Here is a 16,104-nt window from a genome sequence, read left to right on the forward strand (position 1 = left end):
CTTCTTTGAGCCCTGTGGAGAAAATCTCAAGCTTTAGGTACCCAAACCTTTTTGGGTCCTTGAGAGTTAGCAATGGTTCCTTTCGGAACCCAAACACATTTCATACCATAATATGCATTTCTCTTCACCGCACATCTATTTTTCATATGGCCATCTTGATTGCAATAATGACATACAATTTTATTGTTAATAGATGTATTCTTCACAAAATAACTCTTGTAAAATTTTTGTTTCAAATTCGGTTTATAACCTATGCCACTTTTGTCAAATACACATTTTTGTGAGTTTAGCAAATTGTCCAACATCTTTTGCCCATTTGTAAATTTTAGCACAATTTCATTTAATTCATTACTCTTCTTTCTAAGCATTTCATTCTCATTTTTCAAGTCATTCATGTGTGACTCTAAGTGCTCATGTGAAGTGCTAGAGTTCTCAAATAATGCAATACTATCATGTAATGTTTTGTTTTCTAATTCTAGGCATGTAATCTTTGCACTAAATGAATCATTTTCATTCTTAAGCTCTATCATCTTCTTTTTAAGACTTATATTCTTTTTACAAATCTTCATTAGCTCATCATGCAAATCATTAAAAGTATCATGCAGTTCATCATATGTAGGAGGAACACTTACCTCATCAAGTTCATCACATGATTCTTCCCCAATGGCCATGAGAGCTAAGTTTGTCATTTCTTGTTGCTCATCATCGTCACTTGTTTCCTCATCACTATCATCCCATGTGGCCACCATAGCCTTCTTCTTGAATTTGTTGAGAAGAGGACATTTCGGTCGTATGTGTCCGGGCTTCTTGCATTCATAACAAGTGATTGGCTCCTTCTTCTCCTTCTTATTCTTGTAGCCTCTGAACTTTCTCTGCTCATTATTCTTCTTATAAAATTTTCTGAATCTTCTAGCTAACATAGCCAGCTCCTCATCATCCATTTCGCTTTCCTCATCACTCTCACGTTTTGAAGCCTTGAGAGCAATGTTCTTCTTCTTTTCCTCATGCCCTTTTTCAGCTGCCAAATCTTCTTCATATGAAATAAGAGAGCCAATTAAATCATCAATAGGTAACACATTTAAATCCTTGGCTTCCTCAATGGTAGTCCTTTTTGGTCTCCATTCCTTAGGTAGAGACCTAATGATTTTCTTGACTTTTTCGCTATTTGAAAAAGTCTTTCCTAGGGCTCCTAGAGTGTTCACTATGTCCGTGAATCTAGTATACATAGAGTACACATTTTCATTTTGTTCCATTTAGAACAATTCATATTGTCGAGTGTACCTACTTATTTTATATTCTTTCACTTGGTTCGTGCCTTCATAGACAACCTCAAGTTTGTGCCAAATCTCATTAGCACTTTCGCAACTAGACACTCTATGAAACTCTTTCTTATCTAGTGCACAAAATAAGGCATTCATGGCCTTGGAATTTAGAGAAGCTTTTCTCTTTTCGAATTCATTCCAATCCCGTGAAGGTTTTGGAATATCTTCTCCGACTTCATTTTTAGTCAAAGGCATGAAAGGACCATCATTAACGATTTCCCAAATCTCATAATCTAAGGCTTGCAAGTAAATTCTCATCCTAGTTTTCCAATATGGGTAATCGTTTCCATCAAAGTAAGGTGGTCTAGTGGTGGACTGCCCTTCCCTAAATGTGGAATCATTTTGAGTTGCCATTGATCTTTAGTTCTAGATGGTTAAATCTAAATAAGAGCACCTTGCTCTGATACCAATTGAAATACAAGTGTGCAACCCAAGAGGGGGGTGAATTGGATTTTTAAAATCTATCCTAACAAATCCACACAACAAGCAATCTAATGTCTTAACAATAATTGAAAACAATAAGTTCAATAATAGCACAATAATTAAAGAGTAAGGGAGAAGAGAAACAAACACACGGATTTTTACGTGGTTCGGCAATCCCCGCCTACGTCCACGCCTCCAAGCGATCCAAGCTCGAGGATTTCACTATCCAAGCCTTTCCAAGGCTTCAACAATTACAATTGACTTCGAGGTGTCAATAAACCTTTACAACAAAGAGATTATCTCCCAATCTCTTCACTCAAGTGTCTCACACACTCAAATTCTTACAAATGAGATGAACAAATGATGATTACAATGAAACTCACTCAATGAGTAGATATACAATGATGAAGAACAAGAAAAGATTCAATGTTTGTATTTCGCAAGTTTGAACACTCAAGATATCACGTGTGCCTTTTGTTTTTGCTTGTTGGAGAGCTTCAAAATGAGTTGGATTTGAGTTCTTATAGCTTGAGCTCGAAAACTAGCCGTTACTCACATTTTGGGCTATCCGGTTTGCCGTTTAATGAAATCCGGTAAGCCGGATTTATGTTACCGTTAAGGCAAAATTCAAAATTTTGCCTAACCGGCTTGCCGGATTCGAAATCCGGTAAGCCGTTTTCGTTCTGGTGCTTACTGCCCGAATTCGGCCTGCCGTTTATCAGTATCCGGTAAGCCGCTTGCTACAGTAACCTGCTACAGTGAAATTTTTCCCATATTTTTAGTTTGACCCCAAAACTTTATAAAAACTGTAGTATGGCCCAAAACGTTATGAAACTTTGCAAATAGGTCCAATTTCAGAATTTTTAAGTAATGCTTCGTTAATCCCAAAACTTCATGAAATTATGACTTTGCCCAAACTTTGTGAAATTATATAATGACCCCAAAAACATTTAAATAATTTCAAATAAGTCCAAATCTGAAAACTTTGAAAACATTATCAAAGCTTTTAAAATACATGTGGTTTGTTATCATCAAAATCAATATTTATAGCCATATAGGCTAACAATTAATGTGTAGACAACAGAAGTGAATACTGAAAGGATCAAGGCTGGATTCTGGTTGAAATTGAAACTTTTGCTGCACTACAGTTGACAAATTTCCCGCCCTGATTTCACCTGCGCAAGTAATTTAAGATCTGAAATTATAGTTTTTCCTCACTGTTCAACGATCAATACACAAGGGTTCTGAAATTATAGTTTTTCCTGACTGTTCAACAATCAATACACAAGGGAAAATGGTCGGGGTCAGCATCAGGATCTGTGATGAACACTTCATCTCTAATGTTGAGACAAAAATTAGAAGCAACCACAATTAGAAAACACTTTATAGCATTAGGAAGCAAGGATCGGCTACAAGCAATAGTGTCAAGTTTTTGGATTCACTGTGTATATTCTATTCGTGTGTCTTCATTCTCGTAATGTGCTTGAAACTCCAGCTCAGTGTGGACGTGTGTGGTTTGGTCGTACCATGTGTAATACATGTTAATGGTCATAATTATCTTAAGGGAATTCTGCATCACTTCCATTAGAAGAGAAGTTTGGATGTAGGCATCATCGCTGCTGAATCTACTGTTGATTTGCTCTATGTTTTCTATATTTTTTTATTTCAATTTCGGGGATTGGGTTTCTAGCATTGATTGTTGATACATTAGAGGACTAAATACAAGAAATAGAAACTGGGGAATATTGCCTAATCTTCAGAATCTCCAATTTTATGGAGATTTAAGCCCTTATCATTCATAAATAAATTGAATGCTGGATTGTTATTATCTTAGATTCTCTAAATAATAATCCGAATAATAATTATAAATGCTTGTTTTGAACAAATACTACCTATTATTTTAAACTTTGGACTTAGAAATTATAAATAGTATTAGCATGTGAATTTTAAGGAATTAGCTGATTCTGTCCAATTTTAAAGGTTGATGCCTCATGCTCACCTTATAGTCATTGGTTTTTGCTGAACAAATGAATGTGTATCATTTTTTTTCTTTTATTTTCTGTTATACTTTGATTCCCCTGCTTCTAGCTGATTATGTTCTCCTTTATAACGAGAAAGAAGTTATTTTTTGTGCTCTTATATATACATGTTAAGCTTGGATATGTGTGGTTTGGTTTGTTTTAATAATATGATTGTGTGGTGTCATCTGCAATACTTTTTAAGGATGCAATCAAATGAGTTTATACCTTACAGTGAATTTGGTTAATTTCAAGATATCATTTGTTGGGATCTTCGGCTTTGGTTGCTAATACAAAATTCCTCAAATCTCGATTGGAATTTGGGAATCCGTCCTAAATGATACAAGATTTGATAAAAATTTCTCATTCTGATTTATTATTCGAGTTGAGATTCAAGATCTAATTTTCTTCCAACTTAATATTCAAGACGGGATTTGAGATGTCTGAAAATCTCATTTGAGATCCCTTAGGCAATCAAATGAGTTCATTTCCTTATAATGAATATGGTTAATTTCAAGATACCCTTTTTTGGAATCTTCCGCTCTAACTGCTAATACGTGAACGTAGGCTGGCAAAATTATCCAGATACTAATCGAGATAGAAACCCTATACAAGATTTGTTACAAATTTCTTATCCCAATTTTGAATGTGGGTTAGGATTTGAGACCCATTTTATACCGATTCATAAATTTTTTTATTTAGACAGTAACTGATGACATATTATTAGTTCAAAGCTCACGGAGTAAAGGTTGAATTATTGGTGCAATCATCCGTAATTTTCTGCAAGCATGCAACATATTAAGCAAGAGAATATTTAATTATTTTTTGGGTTCTGTTATTAACAATAATGATTTTGAAGATATTAGTGGGAGAAAAATGGTTTTTTAAAATCATTTTCAATCTTGAGAAAAAGTTTTCTTGCTGGCGTACACTGTCCTTCATCTATATTCCAGTCTTCCATTATGTTAAAAAAAACAAATATGAAAATAAAAAGAAAATAGGACATCATCAAGTATCAATCAAAGATCAATTTGTTTTATCCACTTTCAGGAAAGAAAAGGTAAAAACAATCCCACTGGAGACCATAAAGTTTATCTCAAAAGAAAAAGCACTACAATAGTCGAACACAAAGAAGAGTAATAATGAGAAAGGAGTTAATTATAAATTAAAGAATTGGTGTTTTTTTTTAAGGGTTCGGCATCATGTTTGCCTTCATTTAGCAAAGGATATATGAAAAAGAGATGAATATTGCACTTTAGATTTGAATAATTCCGATTGGATTTTGAATTGTTTGGATTAGGAAAAAAAAATCATTCGAATCCAACCTGAATCTCAAATACAATCAATTCGATTAAAAATAAATCGATATTTCAGATGAATTTGGTTTTAGATTGTTCCGTATTTAAATGATATTTTAAATTCAAATGATATTTTAAATTTGGATTGAATTCAGATTTAGGTCTTTTTGACCATTTTTACAAAAAATCCATGAATTCTATATATATACATACATATATATATATATATAGATACAATTGGATTGTTTAGATTAAAACATCCAAATTCAAATCAGATCTATTCAAATCCAATCCAATGCACACCTTTAGCCCTATTGGAATGATCATCTAACCATTCAAATTTCAAACTATAACGTATTCTGTTGTAGTTTGTAGAGCGCTTGAAAAGAAAATCTCTAAACAATAGCGACTATTATGCATTTGATGCATCAATGAATCAGATTCTAAGGTGATGCTTTTTCTCTCTAAACAAGCTTTATGGTCCTAGCGGAATTATTTTTAATCTTTCAGTCTTTTGAGAGGGCCAAAAAGAAACTAGTCTTGATAGCATATTTTACTTTCTTCATACATATATATATATATAAAACACAAATTATAAGACACCCTTTTATCTTCTTGCATAAAGAATATTTTATATACACGTACATTATACCTCAGGTTTTGTGCAGAAAATCATTATTGTACATCAATAATTTCTCAATATAATTCCTCTTATCAATCAGTATCCCCACGATACCTGCAGCATCTAGGTTTAAGATTCATTTTCCAGTACTGCTCTGCCTTGATCTGTTCTACTTTGACAGCCACTTGAACTTGATTCAACTTCTTGAGAGAAGGAGGTATTGGTGCCATCCTTAGTTGATTATGTTGACTAATGTTGAAGTAAAAGGAGAGCTTTTAACCATTTTTTTTATAATTATTTTCTTTGCATGCTAGGGCTGCTGGCTACTGACTACCGAGAGTGAAGGAGATATGGACATCAACCTTGGACTATTTTTAGAGAGACTGAGAAGGGTGCTAGCTGGTGAAGAATTCACGGTGCCCGATACCGCTGAACAACCTATTCAGAACCTTTACACTGAGACCGAAATCGTTGCTTCTTGGCTGAGGGACTCTGGATACAACACTGCTTGGTTTATGTAGCAAGTCAATGCAGAAGACGGTCAAACTCTTGCAGAATTAGAAGATTTTAAGGCTATCATTGACAAAATTCGTTGCTTTTCATACGTATATGAGAATGTGATTGACACATTTGCTATCAGCATCACTCAACAGAAGAGTCAAAGCGGATGCAGCAAGGACATTTGTGATGCTCTGCTAGGACTCCAAAGCAAAATCATTGATATAAAACAACGGATGCAGCAAGTTCAGCACATCCACTCTGGAATCGTTGATGAGCTCAAATCGATTGAAGCAAAAGCCAGTAATTTTCCTGCATCCTCATCTTTTAAGAATAGGGACACGATGGGTCTAGATAATAGAATGGAGGAGTTATTAGATCTACTGATAGAGGGACCGCCTCAACTTTCAGCAGTGGCCGTACTTGATAGCATTGGATTGGACCAGACGGCTTTCGCTGCAGAGGCTTACAGAAGCAACTATGTGAAGCATTATTTTGATTGTCACGCTTGGGTTCAAGAGTCTTTACCATATGATGCTGACCAAATATTATACGACATTATTAAGTTTGTGATGCCTTCACGTAGGTTGAGTGAAATTATGGAAGAAAGTTCGGAAATGAAAAAAATTATTCTTCATGAATATCTAATGACCAAGCGTTATTTGATTGTGCTTGATAATGTGTGGAGAATATCAGTATAGGATGTTATTCGAGAAATACTTCCCGATAATAAGAATGGAAGTAGAGTATTGATAACACTCAGTCGAATTGAGATCGTCGCCTCATTTCAGTTCGAAAATGGAGAGAACATTGGGCTTGATTTTGTGCCCATTGGAGGACTATTGAGAGTTACATACCAAGGATGGCCTTTCCACATCTTATATCATGGAATCATCTCACTGAACGAAAATATAGAGGAAGCACTTGATGAACCCCGAGGGCTTCAACTCGTTGCATATTGTATGTTACCTTTTTACTTGAAACTTTGTTGTCTCTACTTATCTGTGTTTCCCATACATTTTGAGATATGCACCAAGCAATTATATCAGTTGTGGATAGCTGAAGGTTTCATTCCAAACAACAACAAGGCAATTGCTAAGAAGTACTTGGAACAACTAATCAATGGAGGCTTTGTTGATGCAGAGAAGAGAAGTGATATAGGCAGAATCAACACATGCTCTATTCTCGGGCGTTACAGCCCTGCGTTGTTGACTGTGGCTTTCGAGGGGGAATTTATCATTTCCCCAATCATGGTTCAGGAAGTTATATTACGGGAAAATGTGAAACGCTTCACCGCTCACGAAAAATTGAATGATTTTGCATTTTTAGATGATTTTGACTCGTTCCTCCATTCTTTGTTGTACCTCACTTCAGGAAGCCAATACCTTGACCCCAATTATTGCGAGAAAATCTGTAAAATGTTCAAATTTCTCAGAGTATTGGACTTGGGATCTCTTGTTCTCATTCGATATCTTTCCGGAATCCAAAATTTATTTCTTTTGAGATATCTGAAGTTGAATATCCCTTCCCTCAAAACCCTAGCTTCGTCGTTATTTAGCAGTTTATTGAACCTGTACACCGTAGAAATGCCCTTTAGCTGCAAAGATCATACAACAGATGAATTTTGGAAGATGAGCAAACTGAGGTATCTAAATTTTGGCTCAATCATACTTCCTGCACATCCAGGAAAATATTGCGGCTCTCTGGAAAATCTCAATTTCATTTCAGCCTTGCATCCTTGCCGCTATACTGAGGATTTATTGGGCTGACTACCTAATCTTTGAAATCTCCAGATATGGGGAGACTTAAGTTATTATCAATCTTTGTTGTCCAAAAGTCTCTGTAGATTGAGCTGCCTCGAGTCATTGAAGTTGGCGAATGAAAGCAAGATGCCACGATGATCCAATATTATCCTTGCTGAATACCAATTTCCTCCAATTTTAACCCACTTGAGTTTTTTGAATATTGAGCTAATGGATGATCCCATGCCCGCACTAGAAAAGCTGCCGGTTCTTCAGGTGCTCAAACTGAAGCAAAACGCGTATTCAGGTAGAAAGCTAGCTTGTAGCCCTGATGGCTTTCCAAAACTCAAGGTACTGCACCTTAAATCAATGCTATGGCTAGAGGAATAGACTATGGGGATTAGAGCCATGTCGAAACTAGAATGCTTGACATCAACCCTTGTGCTCACTTAAAAAGGATTCCTGAACAGCTCTGGTGCCTAAACAACTTTAACAAATTAGAGTTATGGTGGCCTGAGCCGGAGCTGAGACAATAGCTACGGGAATTTAAGGATAAGGAGCAGTATGGCATTCAACTATATCCATATGGAATTTGATTAGCATGGATCGACTTTGATGAAGTTTTTTTCTTTTCTATCCAATAACTTCAACCTCTAATTATTTATCTAATTTCATGTAAACATCTATTTTCTATGATTGATTCGATAGTACGCAGTTGCCTAAATAATAATTATACCATTAAGTGTTTTTTACATTCTAATTGTGGTTGCTTCTAATTTTTGTCTCAACAAACACTTGGAAGTGTCCATCACATTTCCTAATATTGACACTAATCATTAATCCCTCATTTATAGAAGAGGAAGAACCCGTATGTATTGGTTGTTGAAATAATCAAGAAAAACTGTAAAATAAGATCTTCATTACTTGTATGTGCAGGTCAAAGCAGAGCGGAAAATATCTCAGCAGCCAAAGTTTCAATTTCAATAAGAATCCCGCTGTTTGGGGGATATACTTCGACAAGACCAGCCATGATGAGCAGATATCTGGTAGCAGGATTCCACAAACAGGAATATTCTGTAGAAGTCTGGTAGCAGGTGAACACGAACAGGAATATTCTGCTCGTTCACAAATGCACCATCCACGGGGCCACAGCGGGAGCCAGCCTCCTACTAGTAGCATAAGGCCATTCCTGTTAGAGGTTGAGGTGGAGAGACTCGGTCAATGACGGTTGCTAAGACGTGCACTCCTGCCCGAGAATCAAGGCACGAAGTCCACTCAGCCACAACTACGATAATGAAGCATCCACTTCCAAGAGTTGAGGGAGGTGATAGACTTGGATTGTAGGAAGGCCCGGATTCAAAGGAAGGCTATAAAAAGGTAACCAACGAAGGTAAACAGGTTAGACTTTTTGAGATTAGAATTGAGAAAAAGAGCTTTCTATTGAGAGATTATAAAAAAGCCATAATATTAGTGGCCGTGTTTCCCAGAAAGACAAAACCTACGTTTCTGACTTGAGCGTCGGAGGGTTTACGCTGGAAAAACACCCGGCGTGCTCTAACCTGTCTCTGTGTACACATGAGTCTGCGGAGAGGAAGTCTTACGAGGAGAGATTCTGGTCGTGGACGAGCAGAAAACCAGAATCTCGCATCAACATTTTGGCGCCGTCTGTGGGGAGCTGAGCAAAAAGCTTATGTTAATAGAGAGAAGAAGAGGAAAGGAAGTGAGGGAACAATCGATGTAAGAGGAAGTAGTGTACAAGGAGGTGACTTGAGGTTTAACGAGTTCGTGATGCTAAAAGAGATAGCCAATGAAGCACGGGAAAAAGTAATGTATGAGCGGATGGAACGGATGGAGAAACAGATGGAGACCCTGACAACCATCCTACACCAGCTGAGAAGTGAACGAAGGGGAGTTCAAGAGGAGGGGGTGAGAAGTGGCAGAATGATACCAGGGCACGATAATATGATGAGGTCGGACCACCAGAAGATTTGGTGGTGAGGAAATCCTTCGGGAATTCATCAAAAGGTTCCATCGCGCTATCCTCGATTTGAGAGCCTTTAACCATCCTCAGGCATTAAGGGGATTGAAAGAAGGGGTGAAGATAGGACGGTTGTGGTACAATTTGAGGAGTCCAACTATTCAGACATATTCAGCCGCTTATGAGCAGGCCAAGAAGGACATTGAGATTGAAGAGGAAAAGACAGCACGAATTAAGACAGACCAGCTAGAAGGGTTGAGGAGGAAAAAGAAGAGAGCCCTACCAGGAAATAAGGTCGATTAAGAGGAAGGACCACCATGCCTCAAGTAGTGGTGCAGGACGCCGGGTCACCTCTTACCAGCCTCATCAGAGGCCACCCCAATTTCAACGCAGCAGGGCGCAACCTCTTCGTTTACCAGCCAGGGATTTATGGAGAAAGCATGACCCGACATATAGTCATCCTTATCCACACCCACACGGTGGTAGATGAAGCAGACCAGAAGCATCGTTACCCCCTCCAGTTCAGAACGGCACCAACAGGGAAAGGGCGGTACACATGATCGACTAGAGCCAAGATTATGGGCGATATACTTCCTTGAAGATGCCCCTGGACGAGGTGTATGAGGCCATAAAGGAACGAGGATTACTGTACCTCTCTACCCCAATAACAAAGTTACCCAGCAGGAGAGATAGGGGACGCTATTGCATGTTCCATGGCACCCACGGTCATACCACAGCTGAATACAGAGATCTCAAAACTCAGGTTGAAGATTTGGTGAGAAATCGATACCTGGACGAGTTTGTAGATGGGATCTTCCCGATGGTGGCCTCGTCATGTGAATGAGAGCAGAGTGATAGGAACATGAGCCACGAGCAGCCTATAGTAAGAGTAATTGCTGAGGGCCCAACATTGGCGGGAGATTCCAACAGATTGAGGAAGAACTACGCTAGATATGCCATGACTAGCAAAGAAGTGTTCTTCAACACCCCAGAAGTTCCGATCATGTGGACATATGAGGATAAAGAAGGGATTCTATATCCACATGAGGATGCCTTGGTCATTAAAGCCACCACTACTAGCAAGAAGTTTGACCGGATTCTGGTAGACACGGGAAGCTCGGTCGATGTTTTGTTCAAGTCAACTCTAGAGGAGATGGGAATAGCAGACCTGAGGTTAGAGCATACTAATACCTCCTTGAAAGGATTTGGTGGACGAAAGCTGGTTCCTCTAGGCGTGGTCGAACTGCCCATCACAATTGGCAGCTCCCCGATAGAAAAGACTATAATCCTAGATTTTGTGGTTGTCGATGAAGAGGGTCCTTACCAGATGATTATAGGCCGCCCCTTTTTGAGGATGAGCAAAGCGATGCTTTCCAACCATTATCTAGCTCTCAAGTATTGGGTGAATGGAGTGGTTGGGGTGGTACGAGGAGACCAGAGAATTGCCCGAAGCTGTTACTCCACAGTAGTAAGGGAAGCAATGCAGATTACATCACTTGATACTCGAGTGGGAGCCAAGAATGGCATATAAGAGCTTGTAGAGGAGCTGGAAATAGTAAGCTTGGAACAAGGTGATTCAGGAAAAACAATATGAATTGGGTCGGGGCTTAAAGAAGAGCAGAAGCGGGAGCTGGTGCATTGCTTGTGAGCTCACGCAGATGTGTTTGCTTGGACACATGAAGACATGCCGGGAATCGATCCTGAGGTCGCCTGCCATAAGTTGACAATAAGGAAGGGTGCTCGGACGGTAAGGCAAAAAAGAAGGTGCTTCAACCAAGAGAGGTATGAGGCTATAAATGGCGAGGTGGAGAAGCTCTTGAAGGCAGGGTTCGTTCGGGAAGTTAACTACCTTGAGTGGATATCGAATGTGGTTTTAGTGAAAAAGACTAATGGTAAATGGAGGATGTGTGTAGATTTCATAGACCTTAATAAGGCGTGCCCGAAAGATAGCTTTCCCCTACCCAAGATCGACTAGCTGGTTGACTCAACAGCCGGGCATGGCCTGCTTAGCTTCATGGATGTATTTTCGGGATACAACCAAATCCCAGTGTTTGAGCAGGATGAGGAGAGCACGGTATTTATCAGTAACCAGGGTTTGTTCTGTTATAGGGTAATGCCGTTCGGTCTTAAAAATTCGGGTGCCACGTACCAGAGGTTGGTGAACAAAATCTTTAAGCCGTTGATTGGGAGAACAATGGAGGTGTGTGTGGACAACATGATAACCAAATCAAAAAACCCGAAGGAACATGTCGAGTACCTCGAGGAGACATTTGGATTTTTGAGGAAGTACAAGATAAAGCTCAACCCAGAGAAGTGTGCCTTTGGGGTCAAGTCGGGCAAATTCCTTGGGTTCATGGTGAGTCATCGGGGGATCGAGGTGAATCCCGATAAAATCCAGGCAATCGTGTAGATGAGATCTCCTCGTAACCTGAAGGAGATACAGAGCCTTACAGGGAGGTTGACGGCATTGAGTCGGTTCATATCCAAGGCGCATATAAGTGCCAGGCATTCTTTCAAGTGATAAGGAGAGGAAAGAAAATAGAGTGGACCCCTGAATGCGAAGAAGCCTTCCAGAAATTAAAGCAATATTTGCAGCAAGCACCTTTGTTGTCCACACCGTGGGATGGAGACATGTTGTTCCTATATATGGTGGTATCGGATCATGCCACGAGTTCTGTTCTAGTGAGAGAGGAAGAAAGGGTTCAATATCCGATATATTACACAAGCAAGGCCTTGCTCGATGCTGAGACTAGATACCCACAGTTAGAGAAATGGGAACTTGCTCTTGTGGTTGCTGCTCGGAAGCTGAGGCCATACTTCAAGCATTCCCCATCTCGGTAATAACAAACCAATTGTTACGATAGACTCTACACAAGCCGGATGCTTCTGGTCGGTTAGTGAAGTGGGTCATAAAGTTGAGTGAGTTCGACATAAGTTATAAATCCTGAGCAGCAATAAAGGCCTAAGCAATGGCCGATTTCGTGGCAGAATTCGCAGAGCCCGAAGTAGGTTTCAACCAGTTGGATGCTGCTACAGTCAACAACGAAGATCGGGTATGGCAAGTGTCAGTGGATGGATTCTCAGGGGAGCAGGGGTCTAGAGCAGGGATTGTTTTGGAAGGCCCAAAAGGGGAGGAGATCTCTTATGCTGTAAGGTTGGAGTTCACAACCACAAATAACCAGGCAGAATACGAAGCTCTAATAACGGGCTTGAAATTGGCTAAGACAGTGAAAGTGGATAGGGTGGAAATCTGAACTGATTCCCAACTGGTTGCAAATTATGTCAGTGAAAGGTTTCAGCCGAGAGATAGGAAGATGGAACAATATTTGAAGAAAGTCAAGCAGATGATTGGGAAGTTTGAGGTGGTTGAGGTGATACAAATCCTAAGGGAGGAGAATAGTCGAGCATATATTTTGGCCAGGATGACAGCTGTAAGAGATCAAAAAATGCCTAAGTCGGTCCCTTCGGAGGTGAAGTCCAGCCCTAACATCGAGCAGAATTTAGAGGTGCTGCGGATAGAACAAAAAAGCTCGTGGATGGACCCAATGATCTCGTACATTAGGGATGGGGTATTAGCACCAGATAAGTTACGAGTTCGGAAGATCAAAGCTCAGGCGTCGAGGTACACAATGATTGATGGGGTATTATATCGGCGGGGATATACCCTACCGTTCCTTCGGTGTTTGGATGAGGACGACGCAGATTACGTACTGAGAGAAGTACATGAAGGAGTTTGCGGAAACCATTCTGGCACGAGGTCCCTTGCCCACAAGGCTCTAAGGCAGGGATATTTCTGGCCGACGATGCACCAGGATGTGCAGGAGAAAACCAGGAGTTGCATGAGTTGCCAGAGTTTTACAAATTTCTCTACCCAGCCACTAGAGAAGCTCACTTCTATGGCCTTGCCATGGCCATTTGCTCAATGGGGAATTGATTTGATTGGGCCGTTGCCAAAGAGATGAGGGGCAGCAACACATGCAATAATAGCGATAGACTATTTCACGAAGTGGATAGAGGTAGAAGCCCTCTGCAGGATCACAGAGAAAAAGACGACTGACTTCGTATAGAGAAACCTGGTCTGTCGGTACGGGATGCCTTATGCCCTGATAGCAGACAATGGGAGACAAATTGACAACCATAACTTCAGGGACTTCTGCCAGACCTCGGGATAGAGCTGAAGTATTGCTCGCCTGCTCACCCTCAGTCTAACGGACAAGTAGAAGCAGCTAATAAGATAATCAAGAGGCTTTTGAAAACCAGGCTTGGAGCAAAAAATGGAGCATGGGTTGATGAGCTACCAGGTGTATTATGGGCATACATGACAACCCACAAAACAGCAACCGGCGAAACTCCGTTCGCTTTGGCCTTCAGACATGAAGCTGTTGTACCGATCGAGATAGGGGCGACCACGCACCTGACAGATCACTTCGATGAGTAGGAAAACAACGACCAGATGTTCTTGAATCTGGATTTGCTGACCGAGAAGAGAGAGCAAGTATTGAAGCGATTAGCCGTCTACCAGCAGAGGGTTGCTCGGTATTACAACCAGAAGGTGTGTATACGACAGTTCAAGGTCGGCGATTAGGTACTAAGGAGGGTGAATCAGAACACGAAAGACTCGACACAAGGAGTACTTGGACCAAACTAGGAGGGGCCATATAGGGTCAAGCAGGTAGCTAGACCCGGAGCCTATAAGCTTGTTCGCGCGGATGGCCATGAGGTGAAACGCCCCTGGAACGTAGCACACCTCAGGAAATATTTCCAGTAAGACCCGATCATACTTTAAAGTTATTTATATTCGTCCTTGTTGTTATTCGTTTTATGTTAAATCAATCTCATGTTAGCCGAATTCAGTAATTAATGAAACATTGAGGAATTTCAATCAGTTGTAATGTTGTAAAGATTTCTAAAGCATGCAAAGGCTCACTAAGTCTCAAAGCCTGTTTTATGGTGAGACAAGAAGCCAAGGATGCTAAGGATCTGCTCGACCGAGCGAGGACGAGCAGACTCTCAAATGTTATAAGAATTTCTAAGGCATGCAAAGGCTCACTAAGTCTCAAAGCCTGTTTTATAGCGAGACCAAAAGCCAAGCATGCCAAGGATCTGCTCGACCGAGCGAAGGCGAGTAGACTCTCAAATCTTATAAGAATTTCTAAGGCATGCAAAGGCACCTTTAAGTCTCAAAGCCTGTTTTATGGCGAGACCAGAAGCCAAGCATGCCTAGATCTGCTCAACCAAGTGAAGGCGAGCAGACTCTCAAATGTTATAAGAATTTCTAAGGCATGCAAAGGCTCACTAAGTCTTAAAGCCTGTTTTATGGCAAGACCAAAAGCCAAAGCATGCCAGGATCTGCTCAACCAAGCGAAGACGAGCAAACAATCAAACGTAAGGCAACGGGAAGCCGAACTTTTCGACACCTGCTCGACGACAATGTAAGCGAACGAAAAAATAAAATAATCTGCCAAGAGCTCGAAGCGGAGAAAGCAAATAAGAGAATTCTTATTAATCTGCCAATAATTATGAAAAGCTGCTAGTCTTAACATACAATGTTCTAAAAAAGAAACCTACAACACAAGGTACATTCAAGAGGACGGCAGGTCAGTAAGTTAGGCCGTCTTTACTGGCTGGTCCACCTCAGGAGCAGGGGGGTCTCACCAGTTGCTCCCGGGGGGGTACTTGCCTCGGCAACATCAGCAGGGACTGCACGAGGAGGGGAGGGAACCTCTCCAGCTGCATTTGGCTCCAACTCTTCGACATCTTCTTTGGCTGCCTCCTCATCCATATATTGAGCAACACTAGCAGCAAGCTCATCCATCTTTAGATCAGGATGCTGCTTCCTTAAGACGACCATGATGTAGCGATAAGAATGCCGAAGCCCCTGGTCATATTGGTTGTTAGCTTCCTTCTCTAGGTTCTCGACCTGAACCTGGTGGGAATCTTTGAGAGATTCGAGCTGAGCCTCGTAAGTAGCCTTTTGTCTCTGCAGGTCCTTCTTGACCTTAGTCAGCTCCTCATCAAGAGTGATTAACTTTGCCTGCGCGAGAGACTCTAGCTCTATCAACTTCAGATTCTCAAGGTTGAGATCTCTGACTTTCTTCTCGGCAGCGTTAGATTTGGTTTTGGCCGACTAAACGTCTTTTCTCATCTTTCGATCATAGCGGCTGACCTTCGCTTTATAGTAAGTGGCCATGTAGCCGAGATGA

General features: G+C 40.4%; 1 pseudogene; it reads left to right on the forward strand.

Moving 5' to 3' along the window:
• Positions 1 to 6,543: 6,543 nt before the first annotated feature.
• LOC112101652 lies at positions 6,544 to 8,519 on the forward strand (annotated as a pseudogene).
• The last annotated feature ends 7,585 nt before the right edge of the window (positions 8,520 to 16,104 follow it).

This window comes from Citrus clementina, unplaced genomic scaffold, assembly GCF_000493195.1.
Source record: "Citrus clementina cultivar Clemenules unplaced genomic scaffold, Citrus_clementina_v1.0 scaffold_1, whole genome shotgun sequence".
NCBI classification, from domain to species: Eukaryota; Viridiplantae; Streptophyta; class Magnoliopsida; order Sapindales; family Rutaceae; genus Citrus; species Citrus x clementina.